Consider the following 17,718-nt stretch of genomic DNA (forward strand, 5'->3'; position numbering starts at 1 on the left):
GCCGCCCGGGCCCTTTTCGGCGCGGCGCCGCCCGGGCCCTTTTCGGCGCGGCGCCGCCCGGGCCCTTTTCGGCGCGGCGCCGCCCGGGCCCTTTTCGGCGCGGCGCCGCCCGGGCCCATTTGTCCTGTGGAGCTACTGAGCAGCTGAGGTAAAGGAGTTTTGAACAGAGAGGTATCGCACAACTGTATGTTGCATCAGTAGTAGTGAGCGTTGTCCAAGAGGTGGGTATCAGGGCTGGCGTGCTAGTGAATGCTGGTTCTCTGTTTTTGCAAGTGATGATGAACCTGTTTGAGCTAATTCCATTTGAGAAAGTTCCAGTTACTGGCCTGGTCGTGTCGTCCTTTCACTGTTAAAAGCTGCAGCAAAAGCATGGGGATTGTTGCTTCTAGAAACACCCCAGGTCTCTTGTCTGCTCTCTGCATATTGTTCAAGTAAAGCAGATTTAAAAAAAAATAATAAAACGAAAACCAACTGCTGCTGCTCCTGCTTTCTTTTTACTTCCTTGTGCTTTGCCCCTCCCCTTTTCCAGGTGATTGGGTTTGGGTGCTGGGCGGGGCCAAATGGTATATGAGCCCCAGGCATGCTATCAGAGAGCTCCTTCTGCCTGGGCTGCTCCTTGGGGTAAGTGCTTTGTTTTTCCTTCAGTCAGTTGCAGGGTTCTCTAGGCAGGCTGGAGTTTATAGATTTCTAGAATTTTTAAGTGCTTGGAATTCACTTAATAGAGGGATGTTTAATAGAGGTTTCTGGCTTACTGTTTTTTTGGGATGGTGGGATACTCTTCTGTTTTTGAGCTAAATTTATTCTCTAGATGCATAGACCTACTTCTGTAATTTTCCAGAGGACTAAAACCAGCTTCATTTCATGCTACATGTGGCTTGGCAGGGTAGATGCAGCATTGCCAAGAGACTGAGCAGGGTTGTATCAGAGTCACCTCTTTCATCTGCAAAGGGTAAGTTTGATTACCCCTGCCGAGGCTGCTGTGTGTGCATGTCTTTTTGGCATTTGTGGAGCTCAGTTGTTTTTTGTGTGTGTATGTTTTAACTTTCTGTTTTTCTGAGCAGTAAATAGTGTGTTTGCTGAGTGTGGTTGGCAGGAGGAGGTGGGGAGCTGCTCAGGACTGGTAGGTTTGGTTTCTCGGAGAGTACGGCAGCCTTCCTGTGTGATGTGACGGATTGTTGGGCGGTAACATTCCAGCTTGTGTGTCTTAGGCAATGTAGCCTGTGTAGTGTGTGTTGTGTGGCCTGGGCAGATTTTGTTGTGGTGCTGTGAGTGAAGAATCTGAGTTAGAGGTGGTGAGCAGCTGAAGTACCGGAGCTGGGAAGAGAGAGGTCTTGCAGCAGGTACGCTGTGGCTGTGAGGTGCCTCAGAGTATGCTTTTCCCTTGTCTCTGCAGGTGCTTTGTGCAGTCGTGGACAGGGAAGGGATATCCTCCTGTGATGGAGCTCTGAGGGAAGGTGAGTGTTGCCAGCCTGGTCATGCCTTATCTGAAGTGAAGTGAAGACGCTCAGGTGTTTCCCTGTGAGGGTCTGAGGTGAGACTGTTTGGGATAGAGGAGTAGCGTGGCATGTGGGTGCTTGCAAGCACAGTGGTCGTTTTGTCCTTTTGTGTTCCCAGGTGTTGTGGATGATGGTGGCCGCTCCTTTCAAGCTTGGACCTAATTTGCAGGTCCAGAGGCAAGTGGAGTGCTGTTTTGAAAGGGTAAAAGTAAAGATGGGGTCGCTTATGTTGTTGAGGGATGGGTGCTACTGCTGGCAGCTGAATGTTTATCTTCTGCCTGTGTCTTTCCTTTGTTCAGGTTGAAATGCAGCGTGCAGTGCGCAGTGCAGGACGTCTCGACCCGAGCTGCCTCTGCAGTGACTCTGGTGCGTGATGAGCAGAGGTAACTGTTGTTTTTGGGGTGCGGTTGTCACTGCAGTTATTTTCCTATGTCCAATAGAGTAAAATTCCAGTTTCTCTTTTAGAGGTGCTATAAGGGGGTGAAGAGAAGAGATGGAAGCATGTGCCATGTGGGGCAGGCAAGCGGCTGAGGTACAGGAGGGGATGAGAGTATGTGATTTTTTTCTGGGGATGGAATAGAATTAATTTTGTTGGTGTATAATCTGTTCCGCTCCTAGATTTTTCTTTCAATGCAAATAAAAGTATGAGCTAATTCCAGTTAAGAAAGTTCCAGTTACTTGCTGGGTCGCGTTGTCCTTTTAATATTCAAAGCTGCCGCAGAAGCATGGGGATTGTTTCTTCTAGGTACTCCCCAGTTCTCTTGTTTGCATTCTGCGTGCTGTTGAGCTAAAGCAGATTTAAAAAAAAAAAAAATACAAGAAACACACAGAAACAACAACAACAAGAAACCACGATTGGGTTATTTGTTCTGAATGCAACGATCATTTAATCCCTTTGTTTTCCCAGGTGGTGTGGATGATACTGGCTGCACTGTTGGAGCTTGGACTCGGAGAGGAACACGTGAGCACAATTGTATGTTGCATCAGCAGTAGTCAGCATTGTGGAGAAGGTGAGCAATGGGGCTGGCGTGCTAGTGAATGCTGTTTCTCTGTTTTTGCAGCTGATGACGAGCCTTCAGTTGACTAAGATGACAAACGGTGCCTGTGCATTTCTTGAGGCAGAGGAACTTTACCATGCAGCAGCCTGAGAGCTAGGTTGGGGGGCACCTGGTATTTGCATATCTGGGGTGGCTAATGGGAGCTGGGAGCCAGAGCAGCGTGGTGCTTGCTGGCTGAATATACTTGGTGCCACTGTGAGGGTGGTTGAGGCTGGGTCACGTTCAGGCTGCTTGTGGCTGGGTCAGCAGGCTAATAGAAGAAGCGGGATTATTTTGTAGTGTGAGTGCGTGCGCCAGGCAGGACAGTTTCCTTCTGTTCGTCTGTCTTGTAGTGTTGCTTCTACAACGTCTGTTTTGTGCTTCTCAGGTCTTGATATCCTCCTAACTTTTTACACCGGACTGACTAGACAGGTGACTTGGTAGCTGTGCTGAAGGGCCTCAATGCTTGTTTTGTCATCATGATTCTGATTCGAGCACTTCTTGTCTTGCAGTCGCTGCTTGAACTGCAGATCTGTTTCAGGTCTTGTGCATCATACTTGGTTTTAGATCGCATCTGTTTCCATCCTCACTCTTGCAGAAGTCATCTGGGCCGCATCAGGAGTTCTTGCTTGGGAATTGATTTCCTAAGTGTCTTCTTATGGAGTTTTCACTCCCCATCCTTCTGGTCTCTTGTCTTGAAGGCAGGCTTTTTAGGCCTCCATCATCCCAGTTCTGGCAGTTGCTTCCAGTCGCGTGTCGTGACATTTGAGTCTCTGGTAGGGTCTGGTGCAGAGCACCTGTATCTGACTTGCTGTTGCCATAGTGATATCCTTTTGGGGGTCACTTTTTCTTGCGCCATGTGTTGTGTGTTTTGTTTGTGGTGTTTGTGGCGTGCCTGTGTGTGTATATGTTTGGTCTGGAGCTGTCCTGCCTGGCAGTTAGTGATGACAGCTAACATGGCATTGCATGGGTGTACTAATACATTGTCTGGACTGTGTTGGCGAAGACATCCGGTCTGCCTCTGGGCACGTACTGAAGGGCAGCTGGCACAGTCATCTCTGTGGTGTTTGGCAGATGTTGGGCGTGGGAGATTTGAGCTGCTTGCGAGCAGCTGCTTGCATAGCACTTGAACGGTGTGCTTGAGGAGGTCTGTCGAATCTTGAAAGCTTACAGATATGGGGTTTGAAACTTTTATTTTTATTTCTTTCCTGTCCCCAGTAGAGTGTAAACCTTTGGAGGAACCTGTCACAGGAAAGAGCTCCTCCTGGAACTGTTCAGCACTCGGTAGGCAGCTCGGTGACTGGCTTGATCTACTTCTGAGGTGCTGAGGTATGAGTGCAGTTTGCTGTGGTGCTGTGAGTGAACAATCTGAGTTAGAGCTGGTGAGCAGCTGAAGTACCGGAGCTGGGAAGAGAGAGGCATTGCAGCAGGTATGCTGTGGCTGTGAGGTGCCTCAGAGTGTGCGTTTCTCTTGTCTCTGCAGGTGCTTTGTGCAGTTGTGGACGGGGAAAGGAAATCCTCATGTCACGAAGCTCTGAGGGAAGGTGAGTGGTGTCAGTCTGGTCATCCCTTATCCGAAGAGTAGGTAAGGTTGTTTGTTGTTTGTTTTGGCGTATGATCTCTTCTGCTCTTAGATCTTTCTTTCTACGTAAAAAACTAAGAAAATAAAAATGTTTGAGCTATTTGCAGTTTAGAAAGTTCCTGTTAATTGCTGGGTCGTATTGTCCATTTAATATTAAAAGATGCAGCAAAAGCATGGGGATTGTTCCTTCTAGAAACACCCCAGTTCTCTTGTCTGCAGTCTGCATGCTGTTGAGCTAAAGCGGATGTGAAAAAAAAAAACACCAAACTACAAAGAAACAAGAAACACACACACAAACAACAACAACAAGAAACCACGATTGGGTTATTTGTTCTGAATGCAACGATCATTTAATCCCTTTGTTGTCCCAGGTGGTGTGGATGATACTGGCTGCACTGTTGGAGCTTGGATTCGGAGAGGAAGAGGTGAGCAGAACCGTGTGTTGCATCAGCAGTAGTCAGCATTGTGGAGCAGGTGGCCATCATGGCTGGCGTGCTAGTGAATGCTGGTACTCTGTTTTCGCAGCCGATGATGAGCCTTCAATTGACTAAGATGACAATCGGTGCCTGTGTATTTTTTGAGGCGGAGGAACTTTACCATCCAGCAACCTGAGAGCTAAGTTGGGGGGCGCCTGGTATTTGCATATCTGGGGTGGCTAATGGGAGCTGGGAGCCAGAGCAGCATGGAGCCAGCTGGCTGAATAGATTTGGTGCCACTGTGAGGGTGTTTCAGGCTGGGTCATGTTCAGGCTGCTTGTGGCTTGGTCACCAGGCTAATAGAAGAAGCGGGATTATTTTGTAGTGTGAGTGCGTGCGCCAGGCAGGACAGTTTCCTTCTGTTCGTCTATCCTGTTTGCTTCTGCAACGTCTGTTCTGTGCTTCTCGGGTCTTGATATCCTCCTGGCTTTTTAGACTGAACTGACCAGACAGGCGACTTGGTAGCGGTGCTAAAGGGCCTCAATGCTTGTTTTGTCATCATGGCTCTGATCAAGCAGCGACTGCAAGACAAGAAGTGCTCGAAAGTGCAGATCTGTTTCAGGTCTTGTGCATCATATTCGGTTTGAGATCTTATCTGTTTCCATCCTCACTCTTGCGGAAGTCATCTGGGCCACATCAGGAGCTCTTGCTTGGGAATCGAATTCCTAAGTGTCTTCTTAGGGGGCTTTCACTCCCCATCCTTCTGGTCTCTTGTCTTGAAGGCAGGCTTTTTAGGCCTCCATCATCCCAGTTCTGGCAGTTGCTTCCAGTCGCGTGTCGTGACATTTGAGTCTCTGGTAGGGTCTGGTGCAGAGCACCTGTATCTGACTTGCTGTTGCCATAGGGCTTTCCTTTTGGGGGTCACTTTTTCTTGTGCCATGTGTTGTGTGTTTTGTTTGTGGTGTTTGTGGCGTGCCTGTGTGTGTATGTGTGTGGTCTGGAGCTGTCCTGCCTGGCAGTTAGTGATGACAGCTAACATGGCATTGCATGGGTGTACTAATACATTGTCTGGACTGTGTTGGTGAAGACATCCGGTCTGCCTCTGGGCACGTACTGAAGGGCAGCTGGCACAGTCATCTCTGTGGTGTTTGGCAGATGTTGGGCGTGGGAGATTTGAGCTGCTTGCGAGCAGCTGCTCGCATAGCACTTGAACGGTGTGCTTGAGGAGGTCTGTCGAATCTTGAAAGCTTACAGATATGGGGTTTTGAAACTTTTATTTTTATTTCTTTCCTGTCCCCAGTAGAGTGTAAACCTTTGGAGGAACCTGTCACAGGAAAGAGCTCCTCCTGGAACTGTTCAGCACTCGGTAGGCAGCTCGGTGACTGGCTTGATCTACTTCTGAGGTGCTGAGGTATGGGGGCTTCTGTTTTGAAATGATAATATTGTAAATGGGGTCCCTTTGTGTTGTGGAGGGATGGGTGCTAATGCTGGCAGCTGAATGATTCTCTTGTGACTGTTTTCATTTGTTTAAGGTGAAACACAGTGTACAACACAGGACTTGACCGGAGCTGCTTTTGGCAAGGTGAGCGATGGACAGATGCAGCAGGTACTTCAGGGGTGCAGCTGTTATTGCAGTTAGTTAACTGCACAAAATACAGTAAAAATCCTGTTTATATTTCAGGGGTGTTGTAGCTGGCCTAAGAGAGCAGATGGAAGCATCTTCCTCGAGGGCAGGTGAGGGGGGCCGAGGTAAGGGAGCAGCTGAGAGTAACTGTCCCAGCTGTGCTGTGGCTTTGGATGCTGCTTCAGCCTATGCTTTTGTTTGTCTTTTGCAGGTGTCTCGCACAGGCTGAGTGGGGCCAAGCTGCACTCTGAAGGGCAGCACGAGAAGGGCGGGCTGGTTGTGAGCTGGATTGGAGCAGAACGGCCAAGTAGCACGAGGTGAGTGCGAAGGGTATCCATCTTGCTTTGCAGGTGCCATGGCAGGCTCTCCACAGAAGCGGTTGAGGATTTGAGAAGAGGTTGCAGATGATCAAGGAGCGACACGTGCAGGGATGGCTTGAAAAGGGTATGGCTGCTTTCTCTTCTGTTTATCAGGTGTCCCAGGCAACGTGGGCTGTGATGTTAGTCTTTAGAATCGGAACAAAGCAGGTGCTGATGGCTGTCTTCTTTGGTAGGCAAGGAGGTGCCCGAAGCCCTGTCTTGTGTAGCCTGAGCATGCCTCACTGAGTATGAAGCTTGATTTCCAGCAGTTCTGAAAACTGTGTTGAGGCTGAAATGCTGTTTCTGTGTTTGGGTTGGGCTTGTACCTTGGTGAGTGTAGGGATGGGTTTTAATTTGGTGCAGTGGAGGGCCTGGCCCCAGTGTCCTGTAGTGTGTTTTGACCCATGAGCATAGCCTTTTGGTTTTCAGATAGCCTACTGAAGTAAGTGATTTTTCCTGTGAGTGGAATGGAATTGAATTCTTCTTTGGCGCATAATCTGTTCTGCTCCTAGAGTTTTCTTCCTGCGTAAATACAAGTCTGCGCTAAATCCGGCTGAAAAAGCTTCATTTACTTGCGTGGTAGTATTGTCCTTTCAGTATTCAAAGCTGCAGCAAAAGCATGGGGATTTTTGTTTCTAGAAACGCCCCAGTTCTCCTGTCTGCACTCTGCATGCTGTTGAGCTAAGCCATATAAGGAAGTTAATAAAATCACAGCTGCTGCTGCTCCTCTTTCTGCTTTTTTATGCTTTCCCCCTGCACTTTCCCAGGTGATTGGCTTCAGGTTCCAGGTGGGACCTAATGGTAACTGAGTTGAAGGTATGCCATCAGAGAGCTCCTTCTGCCTGGGCTGCACTTTTGGGTAAGTGCTTTGTTTTTCCTTCAGTCTTTTGGAGGGTTCTTTAGGTGGGTCAGATTCTATGGACTGATGCATTTTGAAGTCGAAACCGGTACTCCTATCTTTTTGAGGTGAAAACTGGTAGGATCTGTCATAGTAAAGGAATCTAGTAGTAGGTGCGTGTATTGCACGCAGGTCTTCCTCAGGTGAGTAGTTGTTATGGCAGTTTTACGGATAGTATGGTGATGTTACTTTGTGTGTTTGCTCTGTGGTTCTGGGTCCCTTCTGATTTTTGCAGAATTACGGGGCCTTCTGTGAACCTTTAAATCTATGTCAAATCTTATCAAAGTCATAACCTTGCTGTCAAAGTGATGCAGCAGGGTTTAGGAGAAATGTATGATGGAGGCTGCCTGTGTGAGCGTGTATCTGAAAATGGCAGCAGTGGGCACGTAAGGGGTAGTCTGTTTCAAGTTTAGGGACACTTTGTTATATTTCTGGAGCTTTTGCCTGTGTGTTTTCTGTCTGTCGAGTGTTTAGACCTTGCAGCCTTTTAGTCTTGATGTCCTTGAATTGACATGTTAGAAGTATGTTTATTAGGTGTTTCCAGGTAGTTGTTTTTGGGAAACAGTGGGGTAATGTCTCTTGACCGCATAAGTGCAGTAGTGCCTGGAGAGTGAGCAGGCTCACCTTCTTCCTCTCTGCAGAATAAGTCCGCCCGGGCCCATTTCGGCGCGGCGCCGCCCGGGCCCATTTCGGCGCGGCGCCGCCCGGGCCCATTTCGGCGCGGCGCCGCCCGGGCCCATTTCGGCGCGGCGCCGCCCGGGCCCATTTCGGCGCGGCGCCGCCCGGGCCCATTTCGGCGCGGCGCCGCCCGGGCCCATTTCGGCGCGGCGCCGCCCGGGCCCATTTCGGCGCGGCGCCGCCCGGGCCCATTTCGGCGCGGCGCCGCCCGGGCCCATTTCGGCGCGGCGCCGCCCGGGCCCATTTCGGCGCGGCGCCGCCCGGGCCCATTTCGGCGCGGCGCCGCCCGGGCCCATTTCGGCGCGGCGCCGCCCGGGCCCATTTCGGCGCGGCGCCGCCCGGGCCCATTTCGGCGCGGCGCCGCCCGGGCCCATTTCGGCGCGGCGCCGCCCGGGCCCATTTCGGCGCGGCGCCGCCCGGGCCCATTTCGGCGCGGCGCCGCCCGGGCCCATTTCGGCGCGGCGCCGCCCGGGCCCATTTCGGCGCGGCGCCGCCCGGGCCCATTTCGGCGCGGCGCCGCCCGGGCCCATTTCGGCGCGGCGCCGCCCGGGCCCATTTCGGCGCGGCGCCGCCCGGGCCCATTTCGGCGCGGCGCCGCCCGGGCCCATTTCGGCGCGGCGCCGCCCGGGCCCATTTGTCCTGTGGAGCTGCTGAGCAGCTGAGGTAAAGGAGTTTTGAACAGAGAGGTATCGCACAACTGTATGTTGCATCAGTAGTAGTGAGCGTTGTCCAAGAGGTGGGTATCAGGGCTGGCGTGCTAGTGAATGCTGGTTCTCTGTTTTTGCAAGTGATGATGAACCTGTTTGAGCTAATTCCATTTGAGAAAGTTCCAGTTACTGGCCTGGTCGTGTCGTCCTTTCACTGTTAAAAGCTGCAGCAAAAGCATGGGGATTGTTGCTTCTAGAAACACCACAGGTCACCTGTCTGCTCTCCGCATGTTGTTTAGCTAAAACATTTAAAAAAAAAAAAAAAAAGGAAACACACACAGACAAAAAAAAAAACAATAACAAAAAAAAAACAACACCATTGGCTGACTTGCTGTGAAGGCAATGATCATTTAATCTCTTTGTTTTCCCAGGTGGTGTGGATGATACTGGTTGCACTGTTGGAGCTTGGACTCGGAGAGAAACACGTGCGCACAATCGTATGTTGCATCAGTAGTAGTCAGCATTGTGGAGAAGGTGAGCAATGGGGCTGGCGTCCTAGTGAATGCTGTTACTCTGTTTTTGCAGCTGATGATGAGCCTGGCAATTGACCAAGATGACAATCAGTGCCTGTGCATTTCTTGAGGCGGAGGGACTTTACCATGCAGCAACCTGAGAGCTAAGTTGGGGGGCGCCTGGTATTTGCATATCTGGAGTGGCTAATGGGAGCTGGGAGCCAGAGCAGCATGGTGCCTGCTGGCTGAATAGACTTGGTGCCACTGTGAGGGTGGTTCAGGCTGGGTCATGTTCAGGCTGCTTGTGGCTGGGTCACCAGGCTAATAGGAGCGGCGGGATTATTTTGTAGCGTGAGTGCGTGTGCCAGGCAGGACAGTTTCCTTCTGTTCGTCTGTCTCGTAGTGTTGCTTCTGCAACGTCTGTTCTGTGCTTCTCAGGTCTTGATATCCTCCTAACTTTTTACACCGGACTGACTAGACAGGCGACTTGGTAGCTGTGCTGAAGGGCCTCAATGCTTGTTTTGTCATCATGGCTCTGATCAAGCAGCGACTGCAAGACAAGAAGTGCTCGAAAGTGCAGATCTGTTTCAGGTCTTGTGCATCATATTCGGTTTGAGATCTTATCTGTTTCCATCCTCACTCTTGCGGAAGTCATCTGGGCCACATCAGGAGCTCTTGCTTGGGAATCGAATTCCTAAGTGTCTTCTTAGGGGGCTTTCACTCCCCATCCTTCTGGTCTCTTGTCTTGAAGGCAGGCTTTTTAGGCCTCCATCATCCCAGTTCTGGCAGTTGCTTCCAGTCGCGTGTCGTGACATTTGAGTCTCTGGTAGGGTCTGGTGCAGAGCACCTGTATCTGACTTGCTGTTGCCATAGGGCTTTCCTTTTGGGGGTCACTTTTTCTTGCGCCATGTGTTGTGTGTTTTGTTTGTGGTGTTTGTGGCGTGCCTGTGTGTGTATGTGTTTGGTCTGGAGCTGTCCTGCCTGGCAGTTAGTGAGTAACGTGGCATTGCATGGGTGTACTAATACATTGTCTGGACTGTGTTGGTGAAGACATCCGGTCTGCCTCTGGGCACTTGCTGAAGGACATCTGGCACAGTATATCTGTTTGCGAGCAACTTCTCGTTTACCTCTATTTATTTAAAAAATTGTAAAATGTAATTGCAATCCAGTTTGGGACCCAGTCATGTATGACACCAGGGGGCTTGTCCAGGAGGGCTTTGGTTCTTGGAATCTTATTTGATGTAGGAGAGGTGCCCCAGTATTTCGTGGTTGCTGTTCGAGTCTGGTCGGGACTAATGGCATCTCGAACCTGTATACAGGTAAGCTAAGGTTTTGATTTTTTTTTTTCAGCTCCCTTGCTGGCTGCAGCAGTATATTTTGCCCGTAATTCTGCGTGTGAAGATCTGAATGAAGACAACGGAGTCGTAAGTGTTTAAAGCGTATACTGTTCTGTTGGATGGGTTTTGGTTGCCTGTGTGTGTAAGAGTGTGACTGAGACAGAATTTAGTTCCGAAGCGATTGTGGAGGTCTTCTTTACCACGGTTCCAATCTCCTGCGAGGGACTTGGCCGGTGAAGGACCGAAGGGATTCCTAAAGGATTTGTGGGTGGGTGATAGATCTTAAATCCTCTTTAAGACACTCTTATTAAGGTAACCAAGGGCTGTGGGAATTGCCACAGTAACATTCCTAGATGGGTGAGACAAAACCGAAGACCAGGGACCAGAAGAAAGGGAGCAAATTACCAGACATACCACCAGAAAGTCCATTAGGAATAACGGTTAGAAACTGGAACGAGAGAGGCCCCAGAAACGTAAAAAGTAAATAAAAAATGGTTCAGTCTTGTGTGATAGAATGGCCAAAGGAGCCTTTAAGACCGCATGTCTTTCGGCCCGTTTTTGGATCCTTTGAAGACTGTATTTGTCAGGCCTTAAATACACATGTTAATTCGAAGGAACCTTTTTGCCGGGGAGAAAGTGATGATGCAGGATTAGGGATCAGGAGGACTTCATGTCCTTTTACAGCCTTAATATTTACACTAAAAGCAGGTAAGAAATTTTGAAGAAGAAGAAGAACAGGAAAAATAAAAATACAATAAACGGGAGCCGTTGGATAACCTACCATCTCCATATCGTAACAATCCACCTCCGGTGGTGTACTGGGTCTGGCTGGAATGTTAACTTTCCCGGCAGCAGCCCATACAGTGCCGTACTCTGTACTTGTAGCTGGAACAGCAGTGTTATCACACCAGTGTTGTGTCTGCTGCTGAGCAGCACTGGCACAGCAGTGGGCTTTTCTCTATCCCTCCTAGGGGATGGGCAAAAAGTAAGGAGAGAAACATCACTAGGGCAGCTGACCTAAACCAATCAAAGGGATATTCCATACCATGGGATGTCACACTCAGCAATAAAAGGTGGAAACAGGAAGAAGAGGGGAGGGGTGGGCTCTCGTTGAGAAGACGTCGGTCCTCCTCTCGAACACCGGCTGCGTGCGTTGAGGCCTTGCTTCAAGGACGTGGTCAATCATCGCTCATTTGTGGGAAGTAGAGAGTAATTTCTTTCCTCTGCACTTCCATATAGCTGTCATTTATTTTGTTTGTTTGTTTTCCTCCCTTCTTTTTATTTTCCCTTTTCCCCTCCCTTTTCCCCTTTCCCTTTTTATTTCCCCTTAGTTAAATTGTTTAGTTCATGGTAGTCTTTATTTAATTATTATAATTATTTCCCTTTAATTAAATTATCCTTATCTCAACCCGTGAGTTGTTCTTTGCTTACTTCTCCCCCTCCTCACCTAAAGGATGCATTCATGAGAAGTAGGACTGCCGTATCTGAGAGAACTCCTCTATATCCTTTAAGGGAGGTAACTGGTGTATAACTGGGTTGGAGTTTTAACAGGGTTTTAAGGGTTTCAGGGTTAGCATGTTAGGGTTTTAGAGTTTTTTGTGGGATGGAGTGTTGCTATGTTTTTTAGGGTTAGGGTCCTAGGGTTTTATTTTTGGTCAGTTATTTAGGGTGAGTGTGTTAAGATCCTTTTTTCTTTTTTTTTTTTTTTTTTTTTTTCAGGTTAGGTTTTCCAGGGTTAGAGTTTCGAGCGTCCTAATTTTTTGGGTTACGGTGTTGAGCGTCCTAATGTTTTGTGTTAGGGCTTTGGGTGTTAAGCATCTTAATTTTTGGGTTAGAGTTTTGAGCGTCCAGATGTTTTGAGCATCCTAGTGTTTTGGGTTGGCTTTGTGTTTTGAGCATCTTAATTTTGGGGTTATGGCTTTAAGCGTCCTAATCTTGTTGTTTAGGGCTTTGAGAATCCTATTGTTTTGGGTTTGGGTTTTGAGCATCCTAAGTGTCCTAAGGGCTTTTAGGCATAGGACTTCAGGGGTTTAGTGTGGTAAACAGTTTGGATTAGGCCTGTAGGGGTTTCGAAGTTTTTTAGTGTTAGGGCTTGAGGCTTTTTTGAAAGGGCGGTAAGTGCTTGGGTTCCAGTGAGTGCTGGTAAATGTAGTTCTCGAACACTGGGCCTGTGGTGGGTCAAGCCAGCTGCCTGGGGAATGCTGGTAGGTGTAGTTTTCCGGCACCGGGCTTCCAGGAGGCCATGTTTGGTGCCCAGAACATGCCGGGTGGGGGTTGGGGGGATGGGGGTTAGGGGGTTAGGGTTGGGGGGTAAGGAGGTTAGGGTTGGGGGTAAGGGAGTTAGGGTTAGGGGGTTAGGGTTGGGGGTTAGGGGCTTGGGGCGTTAGAGGGTTAGGGGTTGAGGGGTTAGTGTTGGGGGATCAGGGGTTAGGGTTTGGGGAGTTGGGGGGTTAGGATTAGATCCGTTAGGGTTGGGGGGTTAGGGTTAGGGTTGGGGGTTAGGGGTTGGGGGGTTAGGGTTAGATCCGTTAGGGTTGGGGGGTTAGGGTTAGGGTTGGGGGTTAGGGGTTGGGGGGTTAGGGTTAGATCCGTTAGGGTTGGGGGTTAGGGGTTGGGGGGTTAGGGTTAGATCCGTTAGGGTTGGGGGTTAGGGCTTGGGGGGTTAGAGGGTTAGGGTTAGGGGTTGGGGGGTTAGGGTTGGGGGGTCGGGGGTTCGGGGTTGGGGAGTTGCGGGGTTAGGGTTAGATCCGTTAGGGTTGGGGGGTTAGGGTTAGGGTTGGGGGTTAGGGGTTGGGGGGTTAGGGTTAGATCCGTTAGGGTTGGGGGGTTAGGGTTAGGGTTGGGGGTTAGGGGTTGGGGGGTTAGGGTTAGATCCGTTAGGGTTGGGGGGTTAGGGTTAGGGTTGGGGGTTAGGAGTTGGGGGGTTAGGGTTAGATCCGTTAGGGTTGGGGGGTTAGGGTTAGGGTTGGGGGGTTAGGGTTAGATCCGTTAGGGTTGGGGGGTTAGGGTTAGGGTTGGGGGTTAGGGGTTGGGGGGTTAGGGTTAGATCCGTTAGGGTTGGGGGGTTAGGCGTTGGGGGGTTAGAGTGTTAGGGTTTGGGGTTGGGGGGTTAGGGTTGGGGGGTCGGGGGTTAGGGGTTGGGGAGTTGGGGGGTTAGGGTTAGATCCGTTAGGGTTGGGGGGTTAGGGTTAGGGTTGGGGGTTAGGGGTTGGGGGGTTAGGGTTAGATCCGATAGGGTTGGGGGGTTAGGCGTTGGGGGGTTAGGGTTAGATCTGTTAGGGTTGTGGGTTAGGGCTTGGGGGGTTAGAGTGTTAGGGTTTGGGGTTGGGGGGTTAGGGTTGGGGGGTCGGGGGTTAGGGGTTGGGGAGTTGGGGGGTTAGGGTTAGATCCGTTAGGGTTGGGGGTTAGGGGTTGGGGGGTTAGGGTTAGATCCGATAGGGTTGGGGGGTTAGGGTTGGGGGTTAGGGGTTGGGGGGTTAGGGTTAGATCCGTTAGGGTTGGGGGTTAGGGGTTGGGGGGTTAGGGTTAGATCCGTTAGGGTTGGGGGGTTAGGGTTGGTGGTTAGGGTTAGATCCGTTAGGGTTGGGGTGTTAGGGTTAGGGGTTGGGGGGTTAGGGTTAGATCCGTTAGGGTTGGGGGTTAGGGGTTGGGGGGTTAGGGTTAGATCCGTTAGGGTTGTGGGTTAGGGCTTGGGGGGTTAGAGTGTTAGGGTTTGGGGTTGGGGGGTTAGGTTTGGGGGGTCGGGGGTTGGGGAGTTGGGGGGTTAGGGTTAGATCCGTTAGGGTTGGGGGGTTAGGGTTAGGGTTGGGGGTTAGGGGTTGGGGGGTTAGGGTTAGATCTGTTAGGGTTGGGGGTTAGGGTTGGGGGTTAGGGGTTGGGGGGTTAGGGTTAGATCCGTTAGGGTTGGGGGGTTAGGGTTAGGGTTGGGGGTTAGGGGTTGGGGGGTTAGGGTTAGATCCGTTAGGGTTGGGGGGTTAGGGTTAGGGGTTAGGGGTTGGGGGGTTAGGGTTAGATCCGTTAGGGTTGGGGGTTAGGGCTTGGGGGGTTAGAGGGTTAGGGTTAGGGGTTGGGGGGTTAGGGTTGGGGGGTCGGGGGTTCGGGGTTGGGGAGTTGCGGGGTTAGGGTTAGATCCGTTAGGGTTGGGGGGTTAGGGTTAGGGTTGGGGGTTAGGGGTTTGGGGGTTAGGGTTAGATCCGTTAGGGTTGGGGGGTTAGGGTTAGGGTTGGGGGTTAGGGGTTGGGGGGTTAGGGTTAGATCCGTTAGGGTTGGGGGGTTAGGGTTAGGGTTGGGGGGTTAGGGTTAGATCCGTTAGGGTTGGGGGGTTAGGGTTAGGGTTGGGGGTTAGGGGTTGGGGGGTTAGGGTTAGATCCGTTAGGGTTGGGGGGTTAGGGTTAGGGTTGGGGGTTAGGGGTTGGGGGGTTAGGGTTAGATCCGTTAGGGTTGGGGGTTAGGGCTTGGGGGGTTAGAGGGTTAGGGTTAGGGGTTGGGGGGTTAGGGTTGGGGGGTCGGGGGTTCGGGGTTGGGGAGTTGCGGGGTTAGGGTTAGATCCGTTAGGGTTGGGGGGTTAGGGTTAGGGTTGGGGGTTAGGGGTTGGGGGGTTAGGGTTAGATCCGTTAGGGTTGGGGGGTTAGGGTTAGGGTTGGGGGTTAGGGGTTGGGGGGTTAGGGTTAGATCCGTTAGGGTTGGGGGGTTAGGGTTAGGGTTGGGGGGTTAGGGTTAGATCCGTTAGGGTTGGGGGGTTAGGGTTAGGGTTGGGGGTTAGGGGTTGGGGGGTTAGGGTTAGATCCGATAGGGTTGGGGGGTTAGGGTTAGATCCGTTAGGGTTGGGGGTTAGGGGTTGGGGGGTTAGGGTTAGATCCGTTAGGGTTGGGGGGTTAGGGTTGGTGGTTAGGGTTAGATCCGTTAGGGTTGGGGTGTTAGGGTTAGGGGTTGGGGGGTTAGGGTTAGATCTGTTAGGGTTGGGGGTTAGGGGTTGGGGGGTTAGGGTTAGATCCGTTAGGGTTGTGGGTTAGGGCTTGGGGGGTTAGAGTGTTAGGGTTTGGGGTTGGGGGGTTAGGTTTGGGGGGTCGGGGGTTGGGGAGTTGGGGGGTTAGGGTTAGATCCGTTAGGGTTGGGGGGTTAGGGTTAGGGTTGGGGGTTAGGGGTTGGGGGGTTAGGGTTAGATCTGTTAGGGTTGGGGGTTAGGGTTAGGGTTGGGGGTTAGGGGTTGGGGGGTTAGGGTTAGATCCGTTAGGGTTGGGGGGTTAGGGTTAGGGTTGGGGGTTAGGGGTTGGGGTGTTAGGGTTAGATTTGTTAGGGTTGGGGGGTTAGGGTTGGGGGTTAGGGGTTGGGGGGTTAGGGTTAGATCCGTTAGGGTTGGGGGTTAGGGCTTGGGGGGTTAGAGGGTTAGGGTTAGGGGTTGGGGGGTTAGGGTTGGGGGGTCGGGGGTTCGGGGTTGGGGAGTTGCGGGGTTAGGGTTAGATCCGTTAGGGTTGGGGGGTTAGGGTTAGGGTTGGGGGTTAGGGGTTTGGGGGTTAGGGTTAGATCCGTTAGGGTTGGGGGGTTAGGGTTAGGGTTGGGGGTTAGGGGTTGGGGGGTTAGGGTTAGATCCGTTAGGGTTAGGGTTAGGGTTAGGGTTAGGGTTAGGGTTAGGGTTAGGGTTAGGGTTAGGGTTAGGGTTAGGGTTAGGGTTAGGGTTAGGGTTAGGGTTAGGGTTAGGGTTAGGGTTAGGGTTAGGGTTAGGGTTAGGGTTAGGGTTAGGGTTAGGGTTAGGGTTAGGGTTAGGGTTAGGGTTAGGGTTAGGGTTAGGGTTAGGGTTAGGGTTAGGGTTAGGGTTAGGGTTAGGGTTAGGGTTAGGGTTAGGGTTAGGGTTAGGGTTAGGGTTAGGGTTAGGGTTAGGGTTAGGGTTAGGGTTAGGGTTAGGGTTAGGGTTAGGGTTAGGGTTAGGGTTAGGGTTAGGGTTAGGGTTAGGGTTAGGGTTAGGGTTAGGGTTAGGGTTAGGGTTAGGGTTAGGGTTAGGGTTAGGGTTAGGGTTAGGGTTAGGGTTAGGGTTAGGGTTAGGGTTAGGGTTAGGGTTAGGGTTAGGGTTAGGGTTAGGGTTAGGGTTAGGGTTAGGGTTAGGGTTAGGGTTAGGGTTAGGGTTAGGGTTAGGGTTAGGGTTAGGGTTAGGGTTAGGGTTAGGGTTAGGGTTAGGGTTAGGGTTAGGGTTAGGGTTAGGGTTAGGGTTAGGGTTAGGGTTAGGGTTAGGGTTAGGGTTAGGGTTAGGGTTAGGGTTAGGGTTAGGGTTAGGGTTAGGGTTAGGGTTAGGGTTAGGGTTAGGGTTAGGGTTAGGGTTAGGGTTAGGGTTAGGGTTAGGGTTAGGGTTAGGGTTAGGGTTAGGGTTAGGGTTAGGGTTAGGGTTAGGGTTAGGGTTAGGGTTAGGGTTAGGGTTAGGGTTAGGGTTAGGGTTAGGGTTAGGGTTAGGGTTAGGGTTAGGGTTAGGGTTAGGGTTAGGGTTAGGGTTAGGGTTAGGGTTAGGGTTAGGGTTAGGGTTAGGGTTAGGGTTAGGGTTAGGGTTAGGGTTAGGGTTAGGGTTAGGGTTAGGGTTAGGGTTAGGGTTAGGGTTAGGGTTAGGGTTAGGGTTAGGGTTAGGGTTAGGGTTAGGGTTAGGGTTAGGGTTAGGGTTAGGGTTAGGGTTAGGGTTAGGGTTAGGGTTAGGGTTAGGGTTAGGGTTAGGGTTAGGGTTAGGGTTAGGGTTAGGGTTAGGGTTAGGGTTAGGGTTAGGGTTAGGGTTAGGGTTAGGGTTAGGGTTAGGGTTAGGGTTAGGGTTAGGGTTAGGGTTAGGGTTAGGGTTAGGGTTAGGGTTAGGGTTAGGGTTAGGGTTAGGGTTAGGGTTAGGGTTAGGGTTAGGGTTAGGGTTAGGGTTAGGGTTAGGGTTAGGGTTAGGGTTAGGGTTAGGGTTAGGGTTAGGGTTAGGGTTAGGGTTAGGGTTAGGGTTAGGGTTAGGGTTAGGGTTAGGGTTAGGGTTAGGGTTAGGGTTAGGGTTAGGGTTAGGGTTAGGGTTAGGGTTAGGGTTAGGGTTAGGGTTAGGGTTAGGGTTAGGGTTAGGGTTAGGGTTAGGGTTAGGGTTAGGGTTAGGGTTAGGGTTAGGGTTAGGGTTAGGGTTAGGGTTAGG

The 17,718-nt window shown here is 51.1% G+C and overlaps 1 long non-coding RNA gene across 2 annotated transcripts; it reads left to right on the plus strand.

The window, feature by feature from the left end:
* The first annotated feature begins 82 nt into the window (after nucleotides 1–82).
* LOC113841547 (uncharacterized) lies at nucleotides 83–11,970 on the plus strand. 2 transcript variants are annotated; one of them, XR_011803627.1, is made up of 16 exons: nucleotides 83–949; nucleotides 1,394–1,454; nucleotides 1,615–1,698; nucleotides 1,796–1,879; nucleotides 1,962–2,028; nucleotides 2,404–2,469; nucleotides 2,558–3,817; nucleotides 4,017–4,077; nucleotides 4,487–4,540; nucleotides 4,641–5,942; nucleotides 6,064–6,113; nucleotides 6,506–6,599; nucleotides 7,282–7,373; nucleotides 9,169–9,234; nucleotides 9,323–10,673; nucleotides 11,558–11,970. It is a non-coding gene; the product is annotated as an uncharacterized lncRNA (long non-coding RNA). The 2 variants fall into 2 exon arrangements; XR_011803626.1 differs by having other exon boundaries at nucleotides 9,323–11,970.
* Nucleotides 11,971–17,718: the final 5,748 nt, after the last annotated feature.

Source organism: Anas platyrhynchos, chromosome 15, assembly GCF_047663525.1.
Source record: "Anas platyrhynchos isolate ZD024472 breed Pekin duck chromosome 15, IASCAAS_PekinDuck_T2T, whole genome shotgun sequence".
Lineage (NCBI taxonomy): Eukaryota > Metazoa > Chordata > Aves > Anseriformes > Anatidae > Anas > Anas platyrhynchos.